Raw genomic sequence first — 19,685 nt, 5'->3', positions numbered from 1 at the left:
GCACATCTGAACACCTGTAAAGAATGTGAATGTCAGGAGATAAAGCACAAGTGGCTTTCAGATCTCTCACTCCTACACAAGCTGTCATCATTTAAATCAAAACAAAGTCCTTCACTCTTTAATTATTTTTGTATAAGGCCACTGCATGTCACAGCAGGAAAAGCTGGAGGTGGGGAGAACATCACAAGCTCACACTTTGTAAAAATATGCTCTTACATAATATTAGACAGTTTGTCATATAACCACTCCAGCTATTTAGGACAGAAGAATATACACTGTTAATATGTTTTATGTGTTACTTGCAAGGTGGAATTGCTTTGTATAAAGAAAATGAAAGATTTATGGAAATCACAAACAAAATATCTATTCATTAAATTTTCTTCATCGCATTTATTTGTATCCCCAAAAATCTGTTCATCGTGCTGATGTTAATTGGTTTAAAAGAACAACCTCAGCCATGTGAAATGCATGATACAAAAGCAAGGCATGCTGGGACATGCCCCAGTATCAGTGTGTCACAACACCACAGAGAAGTTTTGAGTATTCTTTCTGGTCTGTCTCTTTATCTCTTTCTCTTGTGCTGGTAGTAGTGTACTTAGATACTTATACAAGCTGTTCTATCTTAACTGCAGAATCATCCATAATATCATCCATAGTATTAAGACTCTCTGCCAACTAGGATCATGAGTGAGACCACACATAAGATGGATCGTCATGTCTTGCTCATATTGTCAACGGTGCAGTCCCAAGATGTATGCAAAGCGTGTTCTTATGTCACCTAAATGTGAGAGGATGTATGCAGTGAAAGGTTTTTCAGCTTCTTTTGAAATGTGGCTCAGTCTATCTCCACAATATCGCATGAAGCCTTTGGGCTTCAGGCCAACATTCCCCAAAGAGCACCTGGGTGCATTTGATCCATCTCTTCCCCCGATTCCATCTGCAGGACCGAATGATTGAATTTTTTAAGAAATGCAATAAAAATAATGGTGCATTGTCCAGACAGAGTGCATTTTATTCACTAAAAGTGCCATAGCTCCGGAGTTATGTGAAATTCCAATTTTTATTACCAACAACATGATTGTGAGTGCGATGTGTGATACAGAATGTAGCAAATACTGAGTAACTTACATTAACTTATTGAATCAACATTGAGTTCAAGCCTTCTGTAAAGCTGCATATAGCTGAATTGAGATTATTTCATAATTGTTAAACATTTCAACAAGTTAATGAACTAATTTGAAATAACTAAATTAAGCTTAATGATGACATGTCTTCTGTAAAGTTGCTTTACAGCGGAAATTGAATGTGTTTTATAATTGTAAAATTTGATTTAATTTTCTTGTTATTAATGTGATCCTGCTTTGAAATAATCTTTACTGTATAAAGAGCTACATAAATAAATGTGACTTGTCATTTTAGGCGCACTATTGCCAGTTATTTCTGTGATCAAAAATGGTTCCATATGGAGCCACAGCAGAATAAAGTTTATGCGTCTCCGAGCCACACGCAGTACTGGTTTAATTCTAGAAAGAATCAGTGCTCAGTAACACACATATAAAGACTAACTATCTTGTAACACAATTGGACTGTATATGAGCTATGATTATGAACTTCATAAGAAACAATTCCATCTAGAGAACTTTGTGTGCATGCAGGCTTACATTTAGTAAAAAAGACACAAATCCCACATTTGCTGAAATGTTATAAAATTACATCTAAGACCCCGTTTCGTTATCCTGATTCTGTGCCACCCAAGTGTAAAGTCCTGAACATTTAAAAAAAAAAAATTCATCTCAGAGACCATAAAAACCACAGTGAGAATGTTTCATAAAGATGGCTCATAGACAAGAGCGCAGAGTGTGTTTTTATTGTGCCCTTTGTTTTGTTCTGCTCCATCAGTATGTTTCTCATCTCTGTTGCAGGCAGTGCTACCCATCATAACAGCAGTTTGGTTAAAGACTATCGTTATCCTTAATCCAGGATTTAGCCTGTGGCTCCATCAGGGCTAGGGCTGTTTGTTGTTAAAGTTAATATATATTAAATAAACTAAAGTAGCATAGCATGAGGTAACCCACTTCAACCGTAAACTCAAGTATTTTTCCACCCCTCTTTGTTATGAGCTTTGTGTTTCTTTCTTTCTTTTTTTTATAAAAAGGAAAGTTGCATAATTCTGTGAATATATGTTGCTGTGCTAGTCTTTTGTATGTCTCTTCATCTTTCACGGACTGGATCGTTCTAGACTGATGAGCACTGTGAGAGCATATAAAAGGGATTGCTGTGCCTGAAGGGGGAGAAGCTGCTCTGTATTTTCTGTTATTGTATAGCCATAGCTAACTTTTAATGTTAATATTTGCCATAGCATGCAGTCGTTTTGTGTTCTTGCTTGCACTCCACTTGTGGTATGAAATAGTTTTTTAAAAAGTAAAAAAGAATATTAGAACTGATGTTGCAGCCCCACCCTAGATTGGGTCCTATAATTGGGAATTTTAAACAGATTTAGCTTTTTGGGTTTTATGCTTTTTGAGGCTTAAAAATATAGTAATCTTGCTAACTGAAGAATATAACAATTTTACTAACATGTAATGGGAAACGAGAAACATTTGAAATCAAAACAGAAATAAAGGCATGAGACAATATTCTTGATTCCTTGGTGCCCTCATGTGGCCACTATGAGATCTACAAAGTAAGATGGACAATGAGTTACGTCATGGGGCGAATTCCAAACGGCCTTTTTTGCGCTCTTGAAGGGCACTTCGGGAAAGGGACGTCATTTGTAGGGAGGTTCCAAACGAAATTGAACAAATGAATCTCTTCACGAAGGGCCCTTCCGGAAGTCCGTTAAAGAAGGGAACATGCGATGGTCACTTCACGGAAGTGATTTCTGTTTGTGATCATGTAATCCACGGTTAGGAGAGCTTGAGATGCTTTTTAAAGCAAAGTTGGGGTTGATTTCGAGTTAACATAAAGTAAATAGAATGGGCTAATTAAATTAGTCTATTTTAATGTGACAAAATATTTTTCGTCAGTGAAAGAAATATGATTTAAGATGGTAGTGCAAGCAAGTTTATTTTGAAAAAGTAAATAAGAAACAATTAGACAATATTTGAATAAAAAGAAGAATAAGAAGAAGTAGGCTATTTGCAACAACAGACGGAGTGCTGAATGCTGCACCCATGCTGCACGTGCAGCATTGTCAAGGTAACACTTGGTCAGTAGTTTTGTCCACACTTGCAGTCTTGGCCACTTGAGATCAAGTGCGCGCGACAGGAAGAAAGTGCGCAAGACTGTCCAGATCTTAAATAAGCGCAGTGCCCACTAAATCCACACATCTCGAATACTACCTCGGTATTCAAGGCTTAGTGTATCCATTTATGCATCATATTGTGGAAATAAATCGCGAGACTTTTTGACAAGATCGCGAGAGGTCACGGAAACGGAAACCTTTCCAATTTAAGTTAAATATTAATAATAATGAGATATTACATATAATTTGGTAGTAAAACAAAATGCTACACGTTTTATTGCTGCATCGATTAGCAGTGCATTACATTCGTAAAATTTGGAACTGCTTTTTATCACAATATTATTTTTTTATCACAAATTAAAATTGTCATGTTGTAGGGACTACTGAACAGACATTTAGTTCAGTAAGTTGATTTTAAAATGCAAAGTATTTAAAATTAAAGTTAAAATAAAGCTATGTAAACCCTTGCATTTTTACAGTACTATAAGTGTGTCCCATCAGGTAATGAGAGGTTGTTCACACACTTGTGGTCTTCATCCTCACTTGAACACTTACATAGGAAATATTTCATAGAATGTGTGGGTATTTGGACAAGGCTAGTCACTTCCTTCAAGGAGTTCCAAACGCTTATAGGAGACCGTAATGCCCTGCACCAGTGGTGAAGCTACTATTTTCAGCTGTGGCCCACCAGTGAGAAGCTAGTAATTTTCCAGACGAATGTTATTTATCAAAAGATAATAATTATAAATGTATAGTTTTACTATAACTTCATATATGTGCTTTAAAATATATTTAACGTGAGTTTTCATGTTCAATTACAGGCAGTTTATTAATTTTCCCTCTTCCTATAGGTAGCCTACCTACCATATGCTTGTCAAAATAATGCTTGGTCAGTTTCAGTTAGTCCCACCCACAAAATAGTGTTTGAAAATAGTGTTAAATTTGAAAGTCGAATTTGAAAATAGTAAAACAAACCTCATTCAGAATTTAAAAAGTATATATTGGATTTCCCAAATGAAATGTGAGTCTTAGGACTGAATCTGGACCGCCTACAATTAAAACCAGACCAGCGGATGATGGATTTATAGAAACTTCTGAGCCAAACATGTTTAAAGCATCATATTACCATATACAGTGTTTGATCCGCTAGATAGATGTGTTGAATGAACTGCATACAGTCCTCGATATCTACTGTACTCTCCTTTGAAAGTGAATTGAGACATCTGCGAAGATGATGATCTTCAAAGAACACACTTCAAGGGCTCTAACCTTCTAAGGGTGTAGGGCATAGGGATGCTCACTTTTATTTGGAACTTGTAACATTTCTATATATATATATTTTTTTTTTGAGATATAAAGTACATGAATGTATGGACCAAACACAACACGAGACAAGTAGCCTACTGCACATTCATGAAAATATTTATTTATGCTTCAGTACATCATTGCAATTAGGCTGCATTTTGCACCTGCACCACTGCCTTTCATTTTTCTTGAAGACAAAAATCGCCTTTTAATAGTGGTTACACCTTGATTGTTGAGTTGTTAATTGTTAGTTGCAATATTTCATGCCTGATGGCCGTTTTTGATCAGTTGGTCCAAATGTGTAGTATTTTGGAAAGCAGTGCCTTAAAATGGTAAAGAAATTACATCATGTTAGATTTCTGTGTGTAATGCACAGAAATGTATTTAGTGTCTTGCAAAACAATGTGTGATGTTTTGCAATAAGTGGGAGGCTGAGAATGTGCTTAGTCTATATTTGTGCAGATTTGGGTTGCGGTTTTGCTCTTTGAGTGTCAGGTTTCACTAAATGACAAAAAATAAGCCGAATAGTATTTTTTATTTTTGAAATTCAATTAAATTCATTTTTTATATTTGATAAGATAACACCAGTGTGATTAGAACGTTCGTTTGTAGTCATATATTAAATATTTTATGACATTATGACATTCACATCTGGTACTCAATCTGGTTTATGTAATAGGTTAGCTACATTAACATTAGTTAAGCCCATCTCCCATTATAAATCAACTTACATGATCTATAAAGGTACAAAAATGCAATCACTTACACATATTTGAGAATTGAGATAGGCTTATTTCATGACACACTTAAGAAGTTTGGGAATATTTCAAATAAAAAATGAAAAATACATAAAACATAAGCCTTCTGCTGTGTGTCAAAAGACATGCATGTCAACCCCCCCCCCCCCACCTCCCTTGAAACTCCTTCACTCGTGTGTCACTCGTGTGGCTTGTGCCCCCTCAAAAATAATAAGTGCATGACACCCTTGATTGATAGCAAGTTAATTTGATGCAGGATTGATCTTTTCACTCATAACTGCAGACATACGGTATAATGTGCCTTAATGCATAAAGCATTTTTTATATAAGCATTTATTAGTTTGGAGTATTCATTCAGTATCTAACTTCTCTTTTATGAAGATATCTAACATTTAACAAATGCCCTCTGTTGAATGCATTAAAGTTCTTCTCAGTCACACAGGGTGTGTTTCCCAAAAGTATTATTAGCCAACTGTGGTCGCAAGTTCTTTAAAACTCGGTAAAGATAGGACTTCCTGGAAACGCACTCTTGGTACATTTCTCAAAACAGTTTGCACAAACAGCAGCACACAGTGGAGTACACATGCAAAAGCCTGTAACTTGATCAACATTTTTTGTTCGTCTAAGCTTTTATGTCAACAAACAATGCCATCAGAATAACAAGTCCTACTGTCATGTTGTCAATAGGCCTACAACAGTGTACTCTGTAATTATTTCCTGATTTAAACTATGGCTATGGTTTCCAAGACGATGACTGAGAATTCACAGGTCTGCATCTTTTCTGCATGACATTTGGTCTATAACAATTTCAACAGTACAAATGTACACATTACTGTATGTAGTAAATTAATAACCAGAGTCTAGGCTTTTGACAGTGCTTCATAGCATGCATTTTCAAGTAGACAGAGATTTAAAAAAAACAGAAGGAAAAACTCTGTTTATAAAAATACCAGTGTACGTGTGGGCATGGGCTAAGTTCTCATCTTGCCCACTGATCTACGTTCATCTTTATATAGATCAGTGAATTTGCCATTATGATGTCCTCTAGTGACATTTAGCTAAAAGTTTTAGCTACTTTCAACTGAAAGCAATTGGCAACACTAAAAGGAGCACTGATAAGTGGCAAACTTGCCATTACTGGACTGAAGCAAACTCTTTGGTGCAGAATGAAGCCCACTATAATCAATGGAGATGTACAGTAGCTGGTGAGCTTTCATACTTTTCTTTTGATTGAAATTGGATTTTTTTGTTTACTGCACATTATATCATTATAAGAATGTATTTGAATAAATAAATAAATAAATGTGTATTTACTTTGTAAATGGTAAATGTTTGAATATATGCTGTCTGTTTGATTTATGGCAATTTAAAAACAAGGGTTTAAATTCTGTGCGTATTGACTGCATCTACTTGCTTGCTCTTAAAGTGGTGTGTGAATTTGTGTTTAAATGTTTTTCACCTGACTGAATGAACACTGCATTGAACTTTTAAAATAAAAAAGGGAAAACAAGTACAAAAGTGTGGTCAGTGATTGAAATCCAGTTGAATTGTTCTTGTAGTGGGCTGTCTTTTTCAAGTGGGAGAACACTGAACATTAAGTACCTTGCAAAACAGTAAGGCTCCACTTTATCCAGATAATTTTTACTTCCCTGTCAAGGGAACTTCGAACTGCGTCCTCTAGGGGACATTTTGGGGAACACCTCTTCGTGACCCGTGTCTGAAGCATACTTTGAAAAACGCCAACGTGTTGGCAGGCGACAGCCTCTGACGTCACTACAAGCGCGACTATAAATACGCGCCAGTAGGACCCGTCACTTATCTTCTTCGTCTTCATTGACTGTTTTGTTTGAAGCGTGCATCTGAGAAACGAGCCAAAATGATAAGGGCGATCTATCATTGTTATCAAGAGCACGCGCTATGTCCTTGAGGGGGCAATCTGCGTGCACTGCGAGCGTTTTTCTGTGAAAAAGCTCCGCTCTCGTTTGTCTCTCTTTTCGAGGAAAGAGGGACAGCCATCTGGTTCCCGCGGCTCAGGACCCGCCGTTGCACGGAGGAGAATGAGCTCATGGGGATCACAGGTGGATCTCGCTGAGGAGTGTAGAGAGGGACTTTTCCTTTCACACTCTTCGGTGGCAAACGAGAGTGAACTTCAGGAGGAAGATGCGTTGTCATTAACCCATTCTGATACTGAAGTTAGTGCTCTGCTGGGTTCAGAATCAGAATCAGAAAGAGCTTTATTGCCAAGTGAGCTTGCGCATACAAGGAATTTGTTTTAGTGACATAAGCTTCCAGTACACAGAGACAACAACACACAGACCAAAAAAAAGAAAAAACATTAAAAAAAAGGAGAATTACAAATTGGCAAATAAATAAGTGTATAAAAATTGTGCTATAAATGATAATGGAATAGGATTGAGTGAGATGCAGGAATGTTCTAGGATGGAGGGTTAACAAATAAATATAGGGATATTGCACATTTATAAGCATAATTGGGGAGCATTTAACTGTTCATGAGGTAGATTGCCTGGGGGAAGAAACTATTCTTGTGCCTTGCTGTTCTGGTATTTGCGGCTCTGAGGCGCCGGCCAGATGGCAAAAGTTCAAAGATGGGGTGACTTGGATGTGAAGGATCCAGAGTGATTTTCTGAGCCCTTTTCCTCACTCTGGATGTATACAGTTCTTGAAGGGTGGGCAGAGGAGCACCAATAATCCTTTCGGCAGTCCGAACAGTTTTCCGTAGTGTTCTGATGTCTGATTTTGTAGCTGAACCAAACCAGACAGTAATTGAAGTACACAGGACTGACTCAATGACGGCTGAGTAGAACTGTTTCAGCAGCTCCTGTGGCAGGTTAAACTTCCTCAGCTGGCGAAGGAAGTACAACCTTTGTTGGGCTTTTTTTCACAATGGAGTCAATGTGATTGTCCCACTTCAGGTCCTGAGAGATGGTGGTTCCCAGGAATCTGAATGACTCCACTGCAGCCACAGTGCTGTTCATGATGGTGAGTGGGGAAAGTGCAGGGGGGTTTCTCCTAAAGTCCACAATAATCTCCACTGTTTTGAGCGTGTTCAGCTCCAGGTTGTTAAGACTGCACCAGACAGCCAGCTGCTCAACCTCCTGTCTGTAAGCAGACTCGTCACCGTCCTGGATGAGGCCGATGACTGTAGTGTCGTCTGCAAACTTCAGGAGCTTGACACAGGGCTCTTTAGAGGTGCAGTCGTTGGTGTACAGGGAGAAGAGCAGAGGGGAGAGAACACATCCCTGAGGGGCACCAGTGTTGGTGGAGCAGCTGTTTGACATGAATTTCCCCAGTCTCACTAACTGTTGCCTATCTGTCAGAAAGCTGGTGATCCACTGACAGATAGAGCTAGGAACAGAGAGCTGGGTCAGTTTGGTCTGGAGGGTTGTTGGGATGATGGTGTTGAAAGCCGAACTAAAGTCCACAAACAGGATCGTCACATAAGTCCCTGTTTTGTCCAGATGTTGCAGGATGAAGTGCAACCCCATGTTGATTGCATCATCCACTGACCTGTTTGCTCGGTAAGCAAACTGCAGGGGGTCCAGTAAGGGTCCAGTGATGTCCTTCAGATAAGCCAGAACCAGTTTTTCAAACGACTTCATGACGACAGACGTTAGAGCCACAGGTCTGTAGTCGTTAAGTCCTGTTATCTTGGGTTTCTTTGGAATGGGGATTATGGTGGAGTGTTTGAAGCAGGAAGGCACTTCACACAACTCCAGGGATCTGTTGAAGATCTGTGAAAAGATGGGGGCCAGCTGGTCAGCACAGATTTTCAGACAAGCTGGTGTAACGCCATCTGGGCCTGGTGCTTTTCTTCTTTTGTTTTTCTTGAAGACCTGGCGCACATCATCTTCACAGATTTGAAGAGCAGGAGGTATGGTGAGGGGGATTGCAGGAGGTGTTAATGGTTGTGTAGGGAGATGGTCAGAGTGGGTGTTGGCGGTTTCAAATCTACAATAAAACTCATTCAGGTCGTTAGCAAGTCGTTGATTAGCCTAAGTGCAAGGGGATGGTATCTTGTAGTTTGTTATGGCTCTCAGTCCTCTTCACACTGAAGTTGAGTCGTTGGAAGTAAACTGGTCTTCCAACTTTTTAGCATAGGTCTTTTTAGCCGCTCTAATCTCTTTGTTCAGTGTGTTCCTGGCCTGATTGTACAAGACCCTGTCCCCATTTCTGTAGGCATCCTCTTTGGCCTGACGAAGGTGTCTGAGTTTTACTGTAAACCATGGCTTATCATTGTTGAATGTTAAATAAGTCCTGGTAGGAATGCATATATCCTCACAGAAACTAATATAGGATGTTACAGTCTCAGTGAGTTCGTCCAGATCGGTGTAAGCAGCTTCAAAAACACTCCAATCAGTGAGGTCAAAACAAGATTGTAAATCCTGCTCTGTTTCGCTGGTCCATCTCTTCACAGTCTTTACTACGGGTTTAGCAGATTTAAGTTTCTGCTTGTAGGTCGGTATAAGATGAACCAGACAGTGATCAGAACGTCCCAAAGCTGCTCGTGGAACAGAGTGATATGCATCCTTTATTGTGGTGTAACAGTGATCCAATATATTACTGTCTCTGGTGGGACATGTAACATGCTGTCTGTATTTTGGCAGTTCACGGGAGAGATTGGCTTTATTAAAGTCCCCAAGAATGATTAAAACAGAGTCCGGGTGTTGTTGTTCTGTGTCTGTGATCTGATCAGCGAGTTTCTGTAAAGCTGAGCTCACATGCGCTTGTGGAGGAATGTAAACACTAACCAGAATGAACGAGTGAAACTCCCGCGGCGAATACAACGGCTTTCAGTTGACAAACTGCATTTCTAGATCAGGACAGCACTACTTCTTTAACACCGTTACATCTGTACACCACCATTCATTGATGTAAAAGCATGTCCCGCCGCCGCGCGATTACCCTTTCTTTATCTGCTTATATCTGGGTGTTATATTGCTGCTGGTTATATGTCTACTAACAAACTCTGTGAGTTTCCTTTACAGTGCTCAGTTCCGGCCTCGTGCTCTGGTATTAGGTGGCTAAGATCACAGGCTTTCGGCAGGAGCCTGGCTGATCATCAGAACTGGCAAAGCACTGCAGGGAATTTCATGGATGTCCGGCCAGGTGTGCACGCAAGACTCTGCGCACTTTCTGAAATCCTGTACAGTAGGGGTTACGCGCTCCGCTCTGTTCCCTTTCTTAAGATGATTAGCCCTGGGTTCCTTGGGCTTCATTCAGCCAGTGTGTATTTGTTATACACCTCAAGCATCGCTTCCCGCAACATGAGGGGCTGTTTGGGCAATTCTCGTGATAGTTTAGCAGCGCTCCCCTTTTTCCAAAAAAAGGGTCGCCTATGAGCGTGCTACTCTGAGCTCGGAGTCCTCCTCTCATATGAGACTGAATGCTCGGTTTTTTCACCAGAGCGCTCCAGTACTACATACTGTTTTTGAGATGCACGGTGAGAGCAGACATCCTGTTGAAGCAGGGACTGAGGCTCGGGGAATGGCGCCTTCGCACTGAGGTGATGAAGCAGAGTTGGAGAGGTTGGCCAGACTTGGGTGGATCTGTGTGCGAGAGAGAGCATCACACTATCCCCTCTGGCTTCCTCTTACTCATCCAGCTCCACTGGGGCTGGACGCCATGGTACAGGCGTGGCCGAGGCTTCATCTGTACATTTCTTCCTCCAATTGCTCTGCTCCCGGGCCATTCCATCTATGAGTTGCTCTATCAGAGTGCCACAAGAGCCCCTCCCTAGAACAGTATTTGTAAATCCATGCTATGGTAAGTGTGCACGTGAAGTCTTTGCACACTTTCTGAAATCCATACTGTGGTAAGTTCGCATGCTAGTACTCTGCGTTCTTTCTAAAATCCTATATGGTGGGGGCTTCGCGCAGTTGCTTCGTGCCCTTTCTTGAGTCGGTTTAAGCCCCGTTCATCTTGGGCGCCACTCCACCCATGTATTCTCTGATACTAGAACAGGGCGTTGCTACTGGAGAATTGTTGAGACAGCTCTTTCGGCAAGTTTTTGCGAAAACTAGCGGTAGCTCCTGTGTGACAGGCAGGACTTGGTAAAGAACATGCTGGTTCTTAGCCGTATCCCTTTAAAGGAATCTTTTTCGTGATTCCAAGCCTTCAGCTCTACAGGGGCCCTACAGGTAAGTTGGATATGTAGCTTAGGCCTTTGGCCATAAGGGATAATGTCATGGACACCCGTCTAACCATCCCAGGGGCGACTCCCAGTGAAATGGTAGAGTTGGTACTTAGTGTTTGCCATGGTTCTGGCCTGCACTCCCCTCAGCATGGCAGCATGGGTATACTGTTCCCCAAAGTGTCCCCTAGAGGATGCAGTTTGAAGTTCCCTTAACAGGGAACGTCTCAGGTTACAAATGTAACCATGGTTCCCTGAGAGGGAACGAGACACTGAGTCCTCTAGCTCCCTGTTATGTTTCGGATGCAAGCTTCACGAAGAAGATAAGTGACGGGTCCTACTGGCGCGTATTTATAGTCGCGCCGGTAGTGACGTCAGAGGCTGTCGCCGGCCAACACGTTGGTGTTTTTCAAAGTATGCTTCAGACACGGGTCACGACGAAGTGTTCCCCAAAGTGTCCCCTAGAGGACGCAGTGTATCGTTCCCTCTCAGGGAACCATGGTTACATTCGTAACCTGAGAACTTCCTTTCAAAATGTTAAATTAGCTGTATGACCGGACTTAAATGTTTTTTATTTTGTATTTGATAAATCCATTGATTTGAAATCCCATTGACTATTGTACATTTTTGACAATACAGATGTGGTTACCGCATCCATTTCAGATATTACCAATAATTGTTTTATCCAAAAACTTTAGTTATAGTAGCCGGAAATTATTTATAGTGCAACAAACTTATTGTTGTAGATTAATAATGTGGGCCCTGTGGGGGCATAGTGAGGGCTTCTTAGGGGCTAAGTGAGGGCTGCCCATGCAGGGCCAACGCTAAGGGGCCATCGTTTAGCCAATGAGCAAAGTCTCAGAGGATTGTTAGCAGGGTATAGGAATGTATGACTGCATTCGTTTGTGTGTTATATGCATCTTTACAAAGTATATGTGACCCTGGACCACAAAACCAGTCATAAGGGGCAGTTTCTCGAAACTGCCATCTGAAATAAATAAGCTTTTCATTGATGTATGGTTTGTTAGGATAGGACAATATTTGTCCGAGATACAACTATTTGAAAATCTGGAATCTGAGGGTGCAAAAAAAAATTCAAAATACTGAGAAAATCACCTTTAAAGTTGTTCAAATTAAGTTCTTAGCAATGCACATTACTAATCAAAAATTTGCCTTGATATATTTATGGTAGGAAATGTACAAAATATCTTCATGGAACATGATCTTTACTTAATATCCTAATGATTTTTGGAATGAAAGAAAAATCAATAATTTTGAACCACACAATGTTTTTTTTGGCTATTCTAACAAATAAACCCCAGCGACTTGCTATAATATTAAACATTTCAGGAAGTATACAGTATTACAGTACAGTGTACAATGACAAAACTTATTTAAAACAGTTTTTTTTTCTGGGTGTGCCCATTAGAGAATAAAATAGTGTACTATTTTAGTACTGACATCACTGTTAGAAACAAAGTAGGTCTGTGAGTATCTTGTGTGATCAAACCACTAATGATGCATTACTTATATAATCATTTCACTTGCCCCTTTGTCAGCCATTAAGGACCCATTAGTGGTCTAATTATCAAACAATATTAGTTCTCTTTATTTTTACTAATTTGAGTTTTCTTCATCCTTCCTAACACTTTCATGTGAGTCATTATGAAGATGTTTGCAATCAGCTAACTCCATTTGAAACTGTAAACTCTAATTCAAAACACTCAGCAGTTGAGTTTTTCAGAATTTTTTTTACATGTGGTCAAAATGTTACTTATTATATACTCCTGATAATATTGCATTATTATAATATTGCATATTGCAATATTATATATAATATATTTAATATTGCAAGACTTGACTGTAGCACACCGGACTTCCCCAAATACTGTAACTGTGAACATGAGTAAAAATAGTTTTCAAGTTCTCATCAGCAGATACCACTTATTCATTTAGAGATTTTTAGGTGCATTTCTGCTGTAGACATAATTTGCATGTTACAAGCATGCCCGTGGTTGGGGTTTCTGGGTCAGGCTGTAGGCCATGTTTGAAATGGTAGTTCTGTTTATTTATTTGTGCTATCTACACAATGTTTAAGCTTTTTCAAGTTTGTAGGTGTCGAAGTACAGAAACCGAATAATCAAATGTAAAATAGCACTTCATATTCTTCAATGTAAAATAAAATATACAGTCAGACCAATATGTATTTAGATACCTTCAACATTTCTCATATTATCACAGTTTATTTGCTATAGTTTAGAAAATGGTAATAAAATAAATGATAAAAAGGTGTGTAATGGATAACAATCAAACAAAACTTCAGACAACCATTAGCATGTCAATATTTACACAACTATCAATACTTTGTTGACCAATTAGCAAGCAATGCCCAATTTTGTTAAGTCTGTGGTTAATTAGCAATTAAAGAAAAAAAAAAACTTAAGCAAAACATGGTAGTCTATAGTACTTTTTGGGGTATAATATGTCAAAGTTCGCTTTATTTGGCTGTGGATTAATTCTTATTAAAACTACAAAGTAATTCAGACAAGAGCAGTAAATTATAAACGATCTTTCTTTCATTTTCTTGGATTAACATTCAAATTAAAATTAGGTGTAGTTATTTTAAGAGACAATGCATCCATTATCATGATACACATCCGATTTCTTTCTCCACTGTTTACTTTCACTTAACACACAACCGAGTTTTTTCGAACATACTTTCCAAGACCGGTATTTTGACATCATTTTGTATGTATTTGTCAGTAAAAGAGCAAGAAGAGGCAAATTCAGTGTTCAAGGGGTTTGAGACGGTCTGTCTGTGTGAGCCCTATGTGTATAGAACACTGCGTGTTGGTGCTGAATTAGGCTTTTTCAAATCTTTTTCTGTTTGCAAGGTTAAACTGCAATATGTATTTGTTCATTCAGGGGCAGGAGGATGTGAAGGAGAGCTCGGTTCGGTGTTACTGATCGTGAGACACAGCCCTCTGCGTGCACACCGAACATAGAGTGAGTAGCCTATTCAGTTGAGTCTTTTCTGCATCTTTTGTGTTTGAATGCTTTAAACTTTCTTGAATGTTTAAATTGGCAAGACTTAAAAACACGTGAAAATGATAAGCTTTTGTGACGCGCAGAAGTGTCTTGAGCGTCTTTTTAGGCTGGCATCGGCCAGTCGGTTGAGATTGCCGGCCCTGGTTACAAGATCAACTATGAGTTGTTGTTATAGATAATAAATATGAACATTTTATTAACCTCATTAAACAAACAGTAGAACAAGCAAAACCTCTATCCTGTTTATCTGTCAGGTTTTTATTGAATACCTTGATCCAACATGCATTGTTTTTGCTAGAAAAAGTGACTGATTTCAGCTTATAAACACACAAATTAACCATTGCTCTCACAATTTTGGAAATGTAATTTTCTGTAAGGCTATCTTCAGAGATAAGGCTACTCAGAAAATAGTTATTTATACTCATGACAGAATTATAAATGAGAGTTTGCCTAATTCAACAGCCAGCAGATAGCATGCAAATGAAATTAAACACCATAATGTCTCAATCCAAGTGTCAAATGCACAGAGGAGAAACCCTTAGCCAGTTCAGTATCTGCAGTCATTTTTTTATGGTTTACGTCGATTTGCTGCTTCCTCCATTACAAAACCACTGAACAACAGAGTGATTCAGGGAGTCTCTAATCATTTAGATGTTTTCAGGGCCGTGGCTTGATTTCAAAATAATAAGGGTGGGTCTCAGTGCTTGTATGTTTAGCAGTGTTAAAATTTGTTTATATTCCCTTCCTTCTGATTATAGGACAGGGGAAAAACATTTCTGGCAATTCCAGAAGATTGTCTAGATGGTTTTTACTAAGATATTGGCTGTTTATTAGCACTTATAAAACATATAATGCCTTATTCTGTATGATCATATTTTAGATCCCTTATCCTCCTCCACACCTTAACTTAACAACTATATAACTAGCTATTAATTAGCAGAAATTTGGAGTTTATTGAGGCAAAAGTAGTAGTTAAGTGTGAGAATTGGTCCACAAACTAAAGTGACCATAAATGTTAATAAAAAATGTATGTGTGTATATTTAGCCAATGAATTTGTCCATACACTTTTATTAACATGAGACTGAATAATGGTCTAGCGAGGTCCCAGGTCACACATTTTTTTGGAACACCTTTAAATTCCTATTGGGAAAAACTACTTCTCTTGAATAATGATAAACAAAAATGATGACTAATCAAGGGCAGTGAGCCAAATGATCATCTTAGAGGATTCTACTGTGCTCACTGCATGTAGGGAGAGCGGGGTCGAAAGTAACGTGGGACGAAAGTAACAAAGCGGTTTTCTCAGAGCCTCTTACTGCATTTGCATTCCAATCTATGACAGCATGTTCAACACGCAACCCTTGATGGAGCTGAGAAATATCAGATGATTTTTTATCGTTTTCCGCAGTTAGGTCCGTAAAACTGTTTTCGAGTACAAAAAGTAAATTATTGAAGCGGTAATTTTTTTTAATTAGTCGTGTTGTTTTTTTCATTTCATATGTCACAGTAATGATCAATCTACAGGTTATTTAGTGCTTTAACACATCCTAAAGTTTGCATTTTCAGAATTTTTCAATATAAAAGTAAATCAGGTTTAAATGTCAAGAGTTTCTGTCGGGACGAAAGTAATGATTGTTACTTTTGTCCCGCTACAGTTACAAGAAGTATTTATTTTGTTCCGGTGCATGTTATACTGTAAATTTCTGTGTCTTGCATCATTTATTAAAATGTTTATGTCATATTATACCAAAAGAATATGTCAAGAGTGAAGGTCAGACAGACAGACAGAGGTCTGGTTTTATCCAGATGTTTATGAGAGGGCTTATTTGGAGTTTATTGAGGCAAAAGTAGTAGTTAATTGTGAGAATTGGTCCCCAAACTAAAGTGAGCATAAATGTTAATAAAAAATGTGTGTGTGTATATTTAGCCCTGGGAAAGAATGTGGGCAAGTTAAAGAGAGTTTTTCCAATGAATTTTTCCATACTCTTTTATTAACATGAGACTGAATAATGGTCTAGCGACGTCCCAGGTCACACATTTTTTGGAACCCCTTTAAATTCCTATTGGGAAAAACTACTTCTCTTGAATAATGATAAACAAAAATGATGACTAATCAAGGGCAGTGAGCCAAATGATCATCTTAGAGGATTCTACTGTGCTCACTGCATGTAGGGAGAGTGGGGTCGAAAGTAACGTGGGACGAAAGTAACAAAGCGGTTTTCTCAGAGCCTCTTACTGCATTTGCATTCCAATCTATGACAGCATGTTCAACACGCAACCCTTGATGGAGCTGAGAAATATCAGATGATTTTTTATCGTTTTCCGCAGTTAGGTCCGTAAAACTGTTTGAGTACAAAAAGTAAATTATTGAAGCGGTAATTTTTTTTAATTAGTCGTGTTGTTTTTTTTCGTTTCATATGTCACAGTAATGATCAATCTACAGGTTATTTAGTGCTTTAACACATCCTAAAGTTTGCATTTTCAGAATTTTTCAATATAAAAGTAAATCAGGTTTAAATGTCAAGAGTTTCTGTCGGGACGAAAGTAACGATTGTTACTTTTGTCCCGCTACAGTTACAAGAAGTATTTATTTTGTTCCGGTGCATGTTATACTGTAAATTTCTGTGTCTTGCATCATTTATTAAAATGTTTATGTCATATTATACCAAAAGAATATGTCAAGAGTGAAGGTCAGACAGACAGACAGAGGTCTGGTTTTATCCAGATGTTTATGAGAGGGCTTATTTGGAGTTTGAGGCAAAAGTAGTAGTTAATTGTGAGAATTGGTCCCCAAACTAAAGTGACCATATATGTTAATAAAAAATGTGTGTGTGTATATTTAGCCCTGGGAAAGAATGTGGGCAAGTAAAGAGAGTTTTTCCAATGAATTTGTCCATAGACTTTTATTAACATGAGACTGAATAATGGTCTAGCGACGTCCCAGGTCACACATTTTTTTGGAACCCCTTTAAATTCCTATTGGGTAAAACTACTTCTCTTGAATAATGATAAACAAAAATGATGACTAATCAAGGGCAGTGAGCCAAATGATCATCTTAGAGGATTCTACTGTGCTCACTGCATGTAGGGAGAGCGGGGTCGAAAGTAACGTGGGACGAAAGTAACAAAGCGGTTTTCTCAGAGCCTCTTACTGCATTTGCATTCCAATCTATGACAGCATGTTCAACACGCAACCCTTGATGGAGCTGAGAAATATCAGATGATTTTTTATCGTTTTCCGCAGTTAGGTCCGTAAAACTGTTTTCGAGTACAAAAAGTAAATTATTGAAGCGGTAATTTTTTTTAATTAGTCGTGTTGTTTTTTTCATTTCATATGTCACAGTAATGATCAATCTACAGGTTATTTAGTGCTTTAACACATCCTAAAGTTTGCATTTTCAGAATTTTTCAATATAAAAGTAAATCAGGTTTAAATGTCAAGAGTTTCTGTCGGGACGAAAGTAACGATTGTTACTTTTGTCCCGCTACAGTTACAAGAAGTATTTATTTTGTTCCGGTGCATGTTATACTGTAAATTTCTGTGTCTTGCATCATTTATTAAAATGTTTATGTCATATTATACCAAAAGAATATGTCAAGAGTGAAGGTCAGACAGACAGACAGAGGTCTGGTTTTATCCAGATGTTTATGAGAGGGCTTATTTGGAGTTTATTGAGGCAAAAGTAGTAGTTAATTGTGAGAATTGGTCCCCAAACTAAAGTGAGCATAAATGTTAATAAAAAATGTGTGTGTGTATATTTAGCCCTGGGAAAGAATGTGGGCAAGTTAAAGAGAGTTTTTCCAATGAATTTTTCCATACTCTTTTATTAACATGAGACTGAATAATGGTCTAGCGACGTCCCAGGTCACACATTTTTTGGAACCCCTTTAAATTCCTATTGGGAAAAACTACTTCTCTTGAATAATGATAAACAAAAATGATGACTAATCAAGGGCAGTGAGCCAAATGATCATCTTAGAGGATTCTACTGTGCTCACTGCATGTAGGGAGAGTGGGGTCGAAAGTAACGTGGGACGAAAGTAACAAAGCGGTTTTCTCAGAGCCTCTTACTGCATTTGCATTCCAATCTATGACAGCATGTTCAACACGCAACCCTTGATGGAGCTGAGAAATATCAGATGATTTTTTATCGTTTTCCGCAGTTAGGTCCGTAAAACTGTTTGAGTACAAAAAGTAAATTATTGAAGCGGTAATTTTTTTTAATTAGTCGTGTTGTTTTTTTTCGTTTCATATGTCACAGTAATGATCAATCTACAGGTTATTTAGTGCTTTAACACATCCTAAAGTTTGCATTTTCAGAATTTTTCAATATAAAAGTAAATCAGGTTTAAATGTCAAGAGTTTCTGTCGGGACGAAAGTAACGATTGTTACTTTTGTCCCGCTACAGTTACAAGAAGTATTTATTTTGTTCCGGTGCATGTTATACTGTAAATTTCTGTGTCTTGCATCATTTATTAAAATGTTTATGTCATATTATACCAAAAGAATATGTCAAGAGTGAAGGTCAGACAGACAGACAGAGGTCTGGTTTTATCCAGATGTTTATGAGAGGGCTTATTTGGAGTTTGAGGCAAAAGTAGTAGTTAATTGTGAGAATTGGTCCCCAAACTAAAGTGACCATATATGTTAATAAAAAATGTGTGTGTGTATATTTAGCCCTGGGAAAGAATGTGGGCAAGTAAAGAGAGTTTTTCCAATGAATTTGTCCATAGACTTTTATTAACATGAGACTGAATAATGGTCTAGCGACGTCCCAGGTCACACATTTTTTTGGAACCCCTTTAAATTCCTATTGGGTAAAACTACTTCTCTTGAATAATGATAAACAAAAATGATGACTAATCAAGGGCAGTGAGCCAAATGATCATCTTAGAGGATTCTACTGTGCTCACTGCATGTAGGGAGAGCGGGGTCGAAAGTAACGTGATGTGATACTGTATAGTGTCTGATGTGATACTGTAGCTGACGGCTGAATGATTGCAATTTTCTCTCTAATAGTATCGATTTTAGAAGTAAAGTAGTTCATAAAGTCGTTACTGCTGTGGTGTTGGGAAATGTCAACACTTGTTGAGGCTTTATTTTTCGTTAATTTAGCCACTGTATTGAATAAATACCTGGGGTCATGTTTGTTTTCTTCTAAAAGAGAAGAAAAGTA

The sequence above is a fragment of the Carassius carassius genome, chromosome 32 (genome assembly GCF_963082965.1).
Source record: "Carassius carassius chromosome 32, fCarCar2.1, whole genome shotgun sequence".
Lineage (NCBI taxonomy): Eukaryota > Metazoa > Chordata > Actinopteri > Cypriniformes > Cyprinidae > Carassius > Carassius carassius.
This window is presented reverse-complemented; position numbering follows the sequence as displayed.